Source organism: Saccopteryx bilineata, chromosome 9 (genome assembly GCF_036850765.1).
Source record: "Saccopteryx bilineata isolate mSacBil1 chromosome 9, mSacBil1_pri_phased_curated, whole genome shotgun sequence".
Taxonomy (NCBI): Eukaryota; Metazoa; Chordata; class Mammalia; order Chiroptera; family Emballonuridae; genus Saccopteryx; species Saccopteryx bilineata.
Window position 1 is genome coordinate 25,753,301 of NC_089498.1, and position 15,635 is coordinate 25,768,935.

At 35.5% G+C, this 15,635-nt stretch overlaps 1 pseudogene; it reads left to right on the forward strand.

The window, feature by feature from the left end:
• The first annotated feature begins 485 nt into the window (after positions 1 to 485).
• LOC136313021 (heterogeneous nuclear ribonucleoprotein D0 pseudogene) lies at positions 486 to 980 on the forward strand (annotated as a pseudogene).
• Positions 981 to 15,635: the final 14,655 nt, after the last annotated feature.

The window sequence follows — 15,635 nt, forward strand, 5'->3', positions numbered from 1 at the left end:
GTGATTCTGTAACTTGTGCAAAAGAAACAAAAATAAATCATAAGCTTATTAAATTATGAGGGCTATGTCTCTGAATAATTTATTTACAAAAGGATAATTTGTATGATAAAACTGCATGCATGGCTATAAAACCTGAAGTAAATCAAAAGCTAAATCTCATGGAACCTGTATCAGGGGCTTCAGCATGCTCTTTTGAACTTGACCTTTTATTTTCATGTGGTCAGAGGAAAGTCATTAATTTTCTTCCTCAGAAAATAGCTAAATTTTAAAGAAAAAAATGTTTTTATGTAAATTTGTTTCAGTGAAATGAATACTTGAATTTTCTTTAGCTAAAAATAAATTTCCTGGTTAGCAACATATGTGCTTTTTCCAAACCGAGTTTGCTGAGAGCCGGTTCACTCAGGATGACTTTTTACAGTCTTGCTGACATCCATCTCCTGCCAGGACACTTTGAAGCAGCGAGGGCACAGCGAGCAGAATGAAGAATGTTTATAGGAGGCCTTAGCTGGGACACTACAAAGAAAGATCTGAAGGACTACTTCTCCAAATTTGGTGAAGGTGTAGACTGCACTCTGAAGATAGAACCTAGCATAGGGGGATCAAGGCATTTGGTTTAAAGAGGTAGAAATTGTTGTATATAGCTCGTGGATCAGAAAGAACATAAATTGAATGGGAAGGGGATTGATCCTGAAAAGGCCAAAGCCATGGAAACAAGAGTCTGTTAAAATTTGTTTGTTGGTGGTCTTTCTTCAGGTACACCTGGAGAGAAAATAAGGGAGTACTTTGGTGGTTTTGGTGAGGGGGAATCCGTAGAGCTCCTCATGAACAACAGCACCAATAAGAGGCGAGGGTTCTGCTGCATTACCTTTAAGGAAGAGGAACCAGTGAAGAAGATAATGGAAAAGAAATACCATAATGTTGGTCTTAGTAAATGTGAAATAAAAGTAGCCATGTTGAAGGAATAGTGTCAGCAACAGTAATAGTGGGGATCTAGAGGAGGATTTGCAAGGAAAGCTCAGGGAGAGGGGGGGTCCAAGTCAAATCGGGAACTAGGGATATAGTAACTGTTGGAATCAAGACTATAGCTACTATGGATATAATGTCCAAGCTTACAGTGGTTGTGGAGGATATGATTATACTGGTTACAACACTACTATGGATATGATGTATAGTAACCAGCAGAGTGGTGATGGGAAAATACTCAGGCGAGGTGATCATCAAAATAGTGACAAAAGATACTAAATTATTCATTTGTAGCTTCTTCCCAACAGGTAGTGAAGTAGCATTTTCCAGTTTGAATGTTTATTTGAAGGTGGCTCCTGCCACCTCCTACTAGCAGTTCAGACAAAATTTTTTGTATCAAGTCCCCAAATGGAAGTATGACATTAGGTCCCTCCAAAAGTTTAATTCTGAGTTCTCATTAAAAGAAATTTGCTTTTATTGTTTTATTTCTTAATTGCTATGCTTCAAAATCAATTTGTGTTTTATGTTCTTCCTCTCCAGTATTGTAGAGTAAGTCTTATGTTAAAAGCTCAGTGTGACTATCATGATGTTGTAATGTCTTACTGGTTTTTAAATAAACCCTTCTGTATATAAAAACAAAGGTGACTTGTTTCAGAACAAGAACTGACTCAGTTGCAGTGAACTGTTCATGGACCCTAGATGGACCAAGACCTTCCTGACTTGTGCCTTTTGTGGAAGTGTCAAGATGCTCGAACCCAAATTACCAGTGCTTTATGTTAATTATTTTTATTCTGTGAGTCCAAGACTTGAAAGTGAAAGGCAGTCTTCTAAATCAAAATGATAGTCTCAGCACTCTGCAATTGCTTTTCTGAATTTCGCTGGGCAGTTTATTAAATTATTTCTGTTGGCATATTGCATCACCTGAATCAGATTCTTGTTTTCACATTTTTGCATTTATTTAAAGTCATATTTAGTTTTCAACTTCTTCCACACATAGAACTAAATGATTTTTAGAACTAAACTGTTACTGACATATGGTGTTCTAAGAAAACATATTTATGCATGTATATATCACTGTGTGGCACAAACACATTCTTGACATGAGACAAGGGACCTGCTAGGTAAAGTCAGAACAAAAGGGATTTGACAAATATGTGAGGTATTCTTCAGAGCTAGTGATGAGAAGTCAGAGTTGATTAATGAAGAAAATTGGTAAAATATATTAAATTATGTTTAGGAAAAGTTAACACACAAGAGTTGTAAAACTAAGTAGATCAGCATGGAAACTAGCATGTTTGTCAAATACCTGACTTTTCTTATAAACAATGTGGTTTTACCTGAATTAATGTATTTGAGGCATATTTTTTTGCAGTAAAACTCAGTAATATTAAGTCTTCTTCAATTTGCTATGAAAATTAAACAAAACAGTATCTACATTTTAAAAAGATCTAGAATAGTTCCTGACACATAAGTACACAGTATTCCTTCTAATTGTCTTTGCTTAATAAAACTGTGTTTCTCAAACTTTATTGATAAATGTCACCCTGTTAAAATTAATTTTCTAAAAAAAAATCCATAGAATCTTTTATTTTCTAGTTGAACTCTCACCTACACCCAACATACAGCAGATGAAACCAGAGTTGGGTTTTTTTGGTTGAAGGACTGGATTTGGGCCCTGGAGTGTTTAGTCTGTTCCCTACTTTACTCCTCCAAGTTGTACCTTTTCTCCAACTTCCTGACTCCCTCTTGTCCCCACAGCCATCCCCACAACAGCTCTAGAAGCTCAGCCCTCTAGGACTCCATTCAAGAAACATACTGTATTTTTCGCTTCATAAGACGTACCTGACCATAAGACACACCTAGGCTTTTTTTTTTTTTTTTAAATAAATTTTTATTAATGGTAATGGGATGACATTAATAAATCAGGGTACATATATTCAAAGAAAACATGTCTAGGTTATTTTGTCATTAAATTATGTTGCATACCCCTCGCCCAAAGTCAGATTGTCCTCCGCCACCCTCTATCTAGTTCTCTGTGCCCCTCCCCTTCCCCCTAACTCTCTCCCTCCCTCCCTCCCATGTCCTCCCTCCCCCCACCCCTGGTAACCACCACACTCTTGTCCATGTCTCTTAGTCTCATTTTTATGTTCCACCAATGTATGGAATCATGTAGTTCTTGTTTTTTTCTGATTTGCTTATTTCACTCCTTATAATGTTATCAAGATCCCACCATTTTGCTGTAAATGATCTGATGTTATCATTTCTTATGGCTGAGTAGTATTCCATAGTGTATATGAAGACACACCTAGGCTTTTAAGGGGGAATAAGAAAAACATATTCTGAACCAAATGGTGTGTTAAAATATTTAATAAAATATTGTATTTTTCGCTCCATTAGACACGGGCACTTCCCCCTCTACTTTGGGGGAGGGAAGTGTGTCTTATGGAGTGAAAAATATGATAATTTGAAAACGCTAGTGCCAAAGTTCAGAAAGACAGCATTCTCAGTTATAATAACCATAGTGTCTTATGTAGAATAGCATTCACCATAAGCATGTTGAATGCAGTCTTACTGGTTAAAGAGGAAAATCATAAAAACAATCACTCATATGACCTTGATGTTTTATATACATTATTTATTTGTAAATCACATACATGTACAACCACATACAGGTACATTATTTGTTTGTAAATCTTTTCCTATAGAGACAATTCTTTTTTAAAGGGCAGTGCTGAATTATTTGTAGTTTTAAGGGAAAATATGCCTCTAATTCTATTATCTGTCAAATCTAGTTTGGCTTTTTAAAAAGTGTATAGTTCATTAGTGTTGAGTATATTCACATCATTGTGAAACAGATCTCCAGAGCAGTTTATCTGGCAAATCTGAACTCTATTCCTATTAAACAGAAACTCTCTTCTTCCCGCCTCCACTCCCCCCAATTGTTTTTTCTTAAAGTACAATATTAAAGAGACTTGTGTAGTCATTTAAGGGAAAATTTTTTTTTTTTATTTATGCTCCTTGTCCTGAACTGTCACTCATATCTAATTGAAAAGCATTTTACATATGTTCCTTTATTGAATCTTTCCAGAGCATTCAAATTACTTTCCTCAGAAGAAACAGGTTATCACCTCTTCCTCATATATCATTTTTAAATTTTAATTATATTATAATTTAATTATAATTCAAAAATTCTAATAAAAATCATAATAATTAAATTATAATTAGATACATCAAGCAGAATTAGCTTAAGACATAAGAAACATCCCCAAGCACTCTTAGTAAGCACATATTTAATTGAAGAAGAGTGACAAGCACTCTAGCAAAGCCACAAGCTATAGCACGTTATAGACACTGGCCAGTATGATTAAGAAAACAAAATGTATTGATTAATATGACATATTTGTCAAAAGGAGATCACTGACAATGAGCAGATGCATTTCTATCTATGTATCTATGTATGTACCTAATTTATAGGAATATCAATTTGAAAATACAAAGTTGGTAGCTATAAAATGTTGCTGTTGTTTACACAGTTTGAAAATGGTTACGTATAGTCAGCACTATTATATTTATCAAATACTTTAAATTTAATACTTTACTATTATGCTGAAGACATCAACTAGAGAAGGCATGTAAATAAATCCATAAATAGTGTGTAACTGTAAGCAACATAGCTTGTTTTCCTAACCAAGATATAAGAAGTGTCTATTTTTTTTTCTTTTTCTTTTACAGAGACAGAGGGAGAGTCAGAGAGAGGGATAGACAGGGCCAGACAGACAGGAATGGAGAGAGATGAAGAGCATTAATCATCAGTTTTTCATTGTGACACCTTAGTTCATTGATTTCTTTCTCATATGTGCCTTGACTGTGGGGCTACAGTAGACCGAGTAACCCCTTGCTCGAGCTAGCAACCTTGGGTCCAAGCTGGTGAGCCCGCGCTCAAGCTGGCAACCTTGGGGTCTCAAACCTGGGTCCTCCACATCCCAGTCTGACGCTCTATTCACTGCACCACTGCCTGGTCAGGCTCTCTATTTTTTTCTTAAATTTGGAATATATTTTTTTTACTCTTAGTCTAAAGTATGAAGAGGATAAGTATGTTGAACTCTGAAATGGAATGAGTGAAGGAAAAAAAAAATCTTTCAATTTAGGAAAGAACCTAGCTAAGGATTACAACTTCTGAGGTATGTAGACTTTTGGACAAAAATTTGAGTTTTTCTATTAGTTTCAAGACCAAATTGGCTGTTGTGAAATGCTTCAGAGCTCCATTATAGTTGTGAAATTGATGTAAAGTTTATCAGTGAACCGCTGATAAGGTAGAGCAGCCCATCTTTTCGCTTTTGGAATGTTCCAATGAAAAGTTCTCACCTCATTCTTTCATGCCTGTATTCTTTACTCACATAGATTTCTAATTAGGTACATACATATAACAGTTGAAAATCTTTACCTGTGGTTTTTTTTTTTTTACATGTACATCATCCTTTTTTAAAAAGCATTGCATTTATTGGGATGACATTGGTTATTAAAATCATACATGTTTCAAGTGTACAACTCTATAACACAGCATCTGCACAGTGCATTGTACGCTCATCACCCAAAGTCAAGTACCTTTCCGCCATTACTTATCCCCACTTTGCTATCTTCCACCTCCCCTGAGCCTCCTTTCCCTCTAGCCTCACCTTAATGTTGTCTGTCTGTAAGTTTTTTTTCTTTGCTTAATCCCTTCACCATTTTCACCCAGTTTCTCAACCCCCACCCTCTCAGACAGCTGTCAGTCTGTTTTCAGTATCTATGAATCTATTTCTATTTTTTTGTTTATTTTGTTCTTTAGATTTCACATATAAGTGAAATCATGGTACTTGTCTTCTCTGACTGGTTTCTTTCACTTAGCATAATACTCTCCAGGTCTATCCATGTTGTCACAAGGGTAAAGTTTTCTTCTTTTTTATGTCTGAATGTATTCCACTGTGTCAATGTACCAAAGGTTTTTTTATCCACTCACCTACTGGTGGATTTGGGCTGCAACCATATCTTGGCTATTGTGAATAATTCTGCTGTGAACACAGGGGTGCACATATTCTTTCAAATTAGTATTTCAGGTTTCTTCAGATATGTTCCCAGAAGTAGAATCACTGGGTCATAAGACAGTTTTATTTTTAATTTTTTGAAGAAACCCTATACTGCTTTCCAAAGTGGCTGCACCAATCTGCATTTCCACCAACACTGCATGAGGGTTCCCTTTTCTCCACACCTTTGCCAACACTTGTTTGTTGATTTATTGATGACATTCTGACAGGTGTGGGGCGATATCTTATTCTGGTTTTAGTTGGCATTTCTCTGATGATTAATGACATTAAACATATTTTCATATGTCTATTGGTCATCTGTGTGTCCTCTTTGGAGAAGTGTCTATTGAGGTCCTTTGCCCAGTTTTTAATTAGACTGTTTTCTTTGTTTGTTTTTTATAGTATTGAATTTTATAAGTTCTTTATAAATTTTGGACATTAACCTCTTACCTGGTGTATCACTGACGGATATGTTTGCCCATTCATTGGTTGTCTTTTCCTTTTGTTTATGGTTTCCTTTGCTGTTCCAAAACATCTTAGTTTGATGTAGTCCCATTTATTTTTTTCTTTTGTTTCCCTTATTCTAAGAGACATATCTGAAAAAATATTGCTATGAGAAATGTCTGAGATTTTATTGCTTATGTTTTCTTCAAGAATTTTTTTGGTTTTGAGTCTAACATTTAAGTCTTTAATCCATTTTGAGTTTATTCTCATGTGTGGTGTAAGAAGATGGTCTAGTTTTATTTTTTTGCATGTATCTGTTCAGTTTTCCCAACACCATTTATTGAATAGACGTTTTTTCATTGTATATACTTGCCTCCTTTATCAAATATTAATTGACCATTAAAGTGTGGGCTTATTTTTGGGGTCTCTGTTCTATTCCATTGGTCTAGATGCCTGTTTTTATGTCAGTACCATGCTTTTTTGATTACTATGTCCTTGTAGAATAGTTTGATATCAGGACGAGTGATTTCTCCAACTTAATTCTTCTTTCTCAAGATTGCTGTGACTATTTTGTAATTCCATATACATTTTTGGAATATTTGTTATAGTTCTGTGAAATATGCTATTGGTGTCTTGATAGAAATTGTGTTGAATTGATAGATTGCTTTTGGGTAGCATGGGCAGTTTAATGATATTTTTTCTTTCTTTTTTTTTTTTTTGTACAATATTTTTCTGAAGTTGGAAAAGGGGAGGCAGTCAGACAGACTCCCGCATGCGCCTGACCGGGATCCACCCGATATGCCCACCAGGGGGTGATGCTCTGCCCATCTAGGGTGTTGCTCTGTTGAGAGCAGAGCCATTCTAGTGCCTGAGGCAGAGGCCACGGAGCCATCCTCAGCGCCCGGGAAAACTTTGCTCCAATGGAGCCTCGGCTCTGGGAGAGGAATAGAGAGACAGAGAGGAAGGAGAGGGGGAGGGGTGGAGAAGCAGATGGGCGCTTCTCCTGTGTGCTCTGTCTGGGAATCGAACCTGGGACTCCTGCACGCCAGGCCGATGCTCTACCACTGGGCCAACCAGCCAGGGCCGATATTAATTCTTTCTATCTGTGAACTTGGTATGTGCCTCCACTTGTCTGTATCTTCTTCAGTTTTTTCTTAAGTGTCTTATAATTTTTTGAGTAGAAGTCCTTCACATCCTTGGTTAAAGTTATTCCTAGGTATTTTATTTTATTTTTTTGTTGCATTGTAAATGGGATTGTTTTCTTAGTTTCCTGTTCTGACAGTTTGTTATTGGTGTATAAAAATGCAACCTATTTCAGGATATTAATTTTGTATCCTGATATTTTACTGAATGTATTTATGAATTCTGTTAGGTTTTGGTGGAATCTTTAGGGTTCTCTATATACAGTATTTATGTCATCTTCAAATAATGGCAGTTTAACTTTTTCCTTTTTAATTTGAATGCCATTTGTTTCTTCTTGTCAGTCTATTTAATTTCCTGTATTAAATATTTTGAACATCACAGTGTATTATTATTATTGCTTTGTAGTCAGCATTCATTTAGAATCACACAATAATCACATTTGCAGTTAGGATAGAATACCTTATTAGTTTTTATTAAAAAATAAAATATGTCATTTTAGAAATAACTCTTCATGTCTCATTTCTGTTGAGAAGTCTCTTGTTGGAACTATTCTTGGAGTTTTGAAGTTACTGTGTGTTATTCCCTTTGTATATTTTTTTCTTATTATTTTAATGTGGTTTTTCAAAGTTTATTTGGTTTTCAAAACTTCACAATATTTTCAACAATATAATCTGTTTATAATTTTTTAAATCCTTCCTTTTTTTTTTTCTTCTTGAATTTGTTGCATTTTTATACACCAATAACAAACTGTCAGAACAGGAAACTAAGAAAACAATCCCATTTACAATGCAACAAAAAAATAAAATAAAATACCTAGGAATAAGTTTTGATATCTTTTGTCAGTTTTGAAAAATCCTCAGCCATTTTTTTTCTGCTCCCTTTTCTCTAGTCTTACCATCAGGACTCCAGTAACATGTAAGCTCTTTTCATCATGTAGGTAACTTAGACCCTACTTTTTTCTCTTTTCCCCTCTGTTATTTAGTTTAGTAATTTTATTCAGTTATTACAAGATATTTCTCTTAAATTATGTATAATATGCTGTTGAGCACATTGTTTTTAGTTTCAACAATTAATAATTTCCCATTATATAGATTCTGTTTGTTTAGTTTATGGTTCAATCCCAAAGTTATTAGTATTTATTTATTTTTAAAATAGACACAGCTAAAGAAAAGTCTCTCTAAGCTATAAGATGTATCAACAGAATCCTAGCAAAGTGTAAAAGGGAGAGCAAAGACTGAAATCAACAGCATACCCAGGGACTTTGGGACAACTAATATAGGTGCCAAGTATGCATAATGGGAATACTAGAGAAGATAAAAGAAATAGAAGAAATATTTGAAACAATAGTGATTGAGAATTTCTGCTAGATTAATATCAGACAACAAACTCAAAATCCTGGAACTTCAGTCAGAGAGTACCAAGAGGAATAAATGTGATAGATAGATGGTAGATAGATGATAGATAGATAGATAAATGATAGACAGATAGATAGATATATCTAGACATACTGTTTTCAAATATTTTTTCTTCCTTTCCATGTATGAAGAGGGGAGAGAGAGAGACAGATTCTCACATGCACCCAACCGGTATCCACCTGGTGACCGTGTCTGTGGTTGATGCTTTGCCTATCTGGGCCATGCTTTCAACCGAGCTATTTTTAGCACCTGAGGTGGAGGCTCCATGGAGCCATCCTCAGTGCCTGGGGCTGATACACTCAAACCAATCGAACCATTGCTGCAGGAGGGGAAGAGAGAGAGAAAGAGAGAAAGGGGGAAGGGAGTGGTGGAGAAGCAGATATTTGCTTCTCTTGTGTGCTCTGACTGGGAATCAAACCTGGGAAATTTACATACCAGGCTAACTCTACCACTCAATCTCTACCACTGAGCCAACTGGCCAAAGCCTTGAAAATTTTGATTTGACATTTACCTCCTTAAATATAGTATAATTATGCAGAAATTATACAGTATAATTTTGCAGAAATATTTTAAAAATCATGGTATTTCTATTACATGAATCATTTTTTTCAAGGTTGTATCCTTAAAGAAATTGTTTTTTAATTAATGAAATTTATTGGGATAACATTGGTTTACAAAAAGCATACAGGTTTCAAGTGTACAACTCAGTAAAACACCATCTGCATACTGTACTGTGTGCTGGCTGCCCCCCTCCCCCCCCCGTTTGCTCACCTCCAGCTAGCCCTTACCCTCTTTTCCCTCTGGCTGTCACCACACTGGTGTCTCCATCTGGGTGTTATGTATATATGTCTTCTTGGTTAACTTCCTTCACCTTCTTTCATCCAGTCTCCCCACCCACCTCTCTTGTGTGGGCTTATTTGTATTCTCTTAATTTTGTCATTTAGTATCTACAAGCAGTGACTTTAAAAATTCAGTGCTGTCTATTGTGATAAGAAAATTTCAAAATAATTTGAGCCCTGGGAGGATATCCTCTTTCTCCAGAGCCATTGTAAGTTTGCTTTAGATGGAAAGTAGGGTCATTAGCAGTCACTTCTTCTGTGGTGGTTGATGTATCTGCTACTTATCCTTCTCTTACGGTATGGTCTTTTGGCTTCCAAATCATATACCCTTTGTGGTTTATCAAGGCTCTCCCTATATGGAAGCTCCTTAATTCTATTTTTTGTACTCCTAAATGTGTAAATCTGTCAAAATCCTTGCTGATCTTTTCAGTCTCTCAGCCACTTATAAAATGCACATCGATTTCTATGGTACACGTGGCCATTAAAGCTAGGCTCATCTCACTGCGTTTCTTATGCTGAGCTTCTACCCTCTAGTCTAACTTCTTATTGTCTCATTAGTTCTTTGATGCCTTCACACATAAATTTGTGATTTTTTTCCTTTCTGTTTTTCCTGTCATTCTCAATTAGAAGGTTGTTTTTAGAGGTAAGGCTGGTCATCACCAATACCACAGTTCTTTCTTTCTTTTTTTTTTAACCACAGTTCTTATTTTGTTTTCATGCATAGCAGGGTTTGTACAAAATTATTTATTAAACAGATATATAAACATATCATTGCATTTTTAAGTTCTTGTAGTTAAAGCTGTGAGATATAGGTGTTCTGTGACCCAGGAAAGTTTTCACCAACCTGTCTACCCACCACTGTTATTCAAACTTTTGACTTTATGTTCACTTAATTTTATGACTGTGCTTAAAATTGAATGATAGCAAATGGAATATTAAATTAAATGATATTGAATTGAATATTAAAACTTGGAGCTGAAGGAAATGTTGAACATCAGTAAGTCTCTCCCTTTTGTGGAAGAGAGGTGGTAACTGTGATTCAGAGCTGTGGCAGCACAAGAGTATTAGTTATGCTGAGTGCACGTGCAGGATTATACCTGTCTGTATTCCATATAGCCATTGTTTAAGTCAATAACTATGCTTAGACTGGATGTTTATATTATCTAGTATGAGTGTATGTCTCAAGGACTCTTGAGTCTAAGGCCAATAGGACTACATGAAGGTTTTATCACCAGTGTCTGACAAATATCTCCAGTAGATTCTTCCATAATTTATCTGCACACAAATTACAGATTCTTGCCAGGCAGAAGGAAATAGCTCTTGTTAAAATGAAACCTATTGGTTTCATTTTACCATTCCATGTAATTGGGAGTCAAACAGTGAGAGATGGAGTCAAAATAATTTTACTATTTTCTGTGACAAGAACCAGATCAAATGGGGAGTAAGGAGATATTTAATCAGTAGTCTAATCTTTTATATTTAATACCTTGACACTTCTAATTCAGATTTATAAAAAGAACTTTAAAATAAGATCTCTGAAAAATCACTTCACTCTAGATATAGAGGATAAAGATAGGTGAAATTCTCATTACAGAAAATACAACATTTAGACACCATATGAAGAGAAATAATTTTTGAAACAAAGTCCTAGTTTTAGATTGTAGACATTTTATTGTCATCTTCTAATGTATTAGGACTTTAATATATTAATATTTTCTTCTTTTCTACATTGTCCAATCATATGCTTCTGCTAAATTTTTAAAAAGTTCTGTGTCATTTTATATCAAGTTTATCAAGTTTTTGGTATAAGTGTACACTACTAAAATGTTGACCATTTTTATTTAAAAATAACCTTATCTTGAGATAGGAAACAAACATTTTCCCTATCTTTAATGAAACGAATTTACATTTTTACTTCTAAGCTGAATGAGATATAGTAATTCTAATTTAATTTAATGTTTCAGTATCAAGTATTGTAGATGATTTTTTGGCCTATTGTATATTGATTATGAGTTGATTTAAAGGAAAATATTAAAATGAAAGGACTTAAAATCATATACCCTGGCCCTGGCCGGTTGGCTCAGCGGTAGAGCGTCGGCCTAGCGTGCGGAGGACCCGGGTTCGATTCCCGGCCAGGGCACACAGGAGAAACGCCCATTTGCTTCTCCACCCCTCCGCCGCGCTTTCCTCTCTGTCTCTCTCTTCCCCTCCCGCAGCCAAGGCTCCATTGGAGCAAAGATGGCCCGGGCGCTGGGGATGGCTCTGTGGCCTCTGCCTCAGGCGCTAGAGTGGCTCTGGTCGCAATATGGCGACGCCCAGGATGGGCAGAGCATCGCCCCCTGGTGGGCAGAGCGTCACCCCTGGTGGGCGTGCCGGGTGGATCCCGGTCGGGCGCATGCGGGAGTCTGTCTGACTGTCTCTCCCTGTTTCCAGCTTCAGAAAAATGGAAAAAAAAAAAAAATCATATACCCTGTAAGAAGTTCTATTTTTAAAGAACAGATTTTCAGATAAACACAGGCAGTTGGTTTATAAGCATTAAACTAATTTCATTACCCATTGAATCAACAAAAATGATACTAGTTTCTGAAAATAAAAGAAACATGTCTCATGTAACATGATTTCAATATTATGTCTAGCTTTCTTCTCTAATACTAATATGTGTTGTTTGCGATTCACAAGCCATTATATAAATGTCATATAAATTTAATATGGCCTGAAGGGAATTTGCTCTAGGGACACATTAAAAAGGCTAAATATAATTTTGAAAGCTATAAACTATGCTTTCCAATTTACTGTTTCAAGCAGACCTAATTTGTATTTTCAGCATAAACTAAAAACAGGATAGTCAGAGGTTGCTTGGTTACGTCCGAGGCAAAGAGAAATTTCTAAGAAACTCTCCAATGTATGTCTAATTAATATTTCTATTGATAAAAGACTGATGATGTTTATTAGTATCCCTTAAGAACAAGAAATGTGTCTAATAGCAATATAAATGTGTTTGCAAAAATCATGCTGTATTTTGGATCAGTGACCTCATCTCAACCAACTTCTTTCATTGGCAAGGTTTCTCATTATTGGCTCTGCCTGTGTTAATAAAAATTTCACTGTAAGGCTGAGTCAGTATCCAATTGTTCTCCCACCTCTGGATTTAGCCAGAAATCAGTGTTTAAGCATGTGCACCATACCCATAAAATACTACTATTAACACTGCTACCAACAGGTGCAGCATGCTTTAGTTGACATACCCCAGCTGTGTTGTTGCGACCACCAGCAGAAATACAAAATGCTTTGGCTAAAGCAGGGGTCGGGAACCTTTTTGGCTGAGAGAGCCATGAATGCCACATATTTTAAAATGTAATTCCGTGAGAGCCATACAATGTTATGCCCGTATATGTTATGCCTTATCCAATAAAAATTTGGTGTTGTCCTGGAGGACAGCTGTGATTGGCTCCAGCCACCAGCAACCATGAACATGAGCGGTAGGAAATAAATGGATTGTAATAGATTTTATATTTTTAACATTTTTTTAAAATTAAATATTTGTCTGCGAGCCAGATGCAGCCATCAAAAGAGCCACATCTGGCTCGCGAGCCATAGGTTCCCGACCCCTGGGCTAAAGGAAAGTACTTGAGAACTCCAAGGCCAAAAATAGATCTCATAGGTTGATATATTTTGCAAAGCCATATACTGTATATGGCTTTAGGTGTGAAGACAGAAATGCCTACATTTGCAAGTTGCTGTCTATGTAACACCTACTGCCTGTGTGCTTTTATTTAAAAACAGCATTATTGAGATTATATTACATACTATAAACACATACCATAAGTTGTATCCATTTTATGTGTACAATAATTTAAAATTTATTCACAGAGTTTAAAAATAGCAACATAATCTCTCATTTCTGTCTCCCAAAAAAGACTCCTCATGCCATTTGGAGAAAATCTCAGTTCCTACTCTCCGCCCCAGGCAAGCAAGAATCTGCTCCCTGTCTCTAAACAAGTATTTTTTATAAATGGAAACATTTCCTGTAAATGGAAATGGTCTTCCTATAATGTATGATCCTTTGTGTGGAGCTTTTTTCACTTTGCATAGTACTTTTGAGGTTAGTCTCTGTTTTGCATATAGGAGTAGTTCATTAATTTTTATTCCTAAGTGGTATTCCACTACATGGATGCACTACATTTTATTTATCCATTCATCTGTACATGGATATTTTTGTTGTTTTCACTTTTTGACTATTATTAATAGTGCTAATGGCAATATTAATTTAAAAGTGTTTGTGTGAACATATAGTTTCATTTATCTTGTGTAGATTCCTAGAAGTAGAAAAGTAGAATTGATGGGTTATGTGGGAAATTTATGTTTAAATTTTTAAGAAACAACCAAACTATTTTTCAAAGTGGCAACACTGTTATAATTTCTACCAGAAATAAGTATTTTATTTTCTCCATTTTTTTCTAAAATTTATTCCCATATATATATATTAACTATAGCCATTTTAGTGGGTGTGAAGTCATCTCACATTGTGGTATTGATTTACCTTTCCCTATTGATGACTGATATTTATTGTCATTTATGTGCTTATTAACCATTCATTTATCTTTTTTCATTTTTTTTGGGTAAAATTCTGTTCAATACTTTTGTTCATCTTAAGTAGGTTGTTTTCTTATTTTTAGTTTTAAGAAATCTTTATAGGTTTTTGATACAATTCCTTTATGAGATATTTGATTTAAATAATTCCTACTAGTTTGACACTTATCCTTAAATTTTCTCTATGATGTCTTTTAAAACACAAACGTTTCTAATTTTGATAAACTCCCATTTATCTGTATTTAAAAATTTTTTAATATTAATGGAGTGACATTAATCAATAAGGGTACATAGGTTCAGAGAAAACATGTCCAGGTTATTTTGACATTTGATTATGTTGCATACCAATCACCCAAAGTCATATAGTCTTCCATCACCTTCTATCTGGTTTTCATTGTAATCCTCCTCTCCCCCCATCCTCTCCCTTCCCCTCCCCAACCCCGGTAACCACCACACTCTTGTCCATGTCTCTGAGTCTCATTTTTATGTCTCGCCTATGTATGGAACCATATAATTCTTAGTTTTTTCTGATTATTATTAGTTAGTTATTTCACTTAGTATAATGTTATCAAGGTCCATTCATGTTGTTGTAAATGATCCGATGTCATCATTTCTTATGGCTAAGTAGTATTCTATAGTGTATATGTACCACATCTTCTTTATCCAATCATCTATTGAAGGGCTTTTTGGTTGTTTCCATGTCTTGGCCACTGTGAACAGTGCTGCAGTGAACATGGGGCTGTATGTGTCTTTATGTACCAGTGTTTTTGAGTTTTGGGGTATATACCCAGTAGAGGGATTGCTGAGTCATATGGTAGTTCTATTTTTAATTTTTTGAGGAACCACCATACCTTCTTCCATAGTGGTTGTACTACTTTACATTCTCACCAACAGTGGATGAGGGTTCCTTTTTCTCCACAGCCTCTCCAACACTTATTACCTGTCTTGTTGATAATAGCCAATCTAACAGATGCGAGGTGGTATCTCATTGTAGTTTTGATTTACATTTCTCTAATAGCTAATGAAGATGAGCATCTTTTCATATATCTGTTGGCCGATTGTATTTCTTCCTGGGAGAAGTGTCTGTTCATGTCCTCTTCCCATTTTTTTATTGGATTGTTTGCTTGTTTGTTGTTGAGTTTTATGAGTTCTTTGTATATTTTGGATATTAGGCCCTT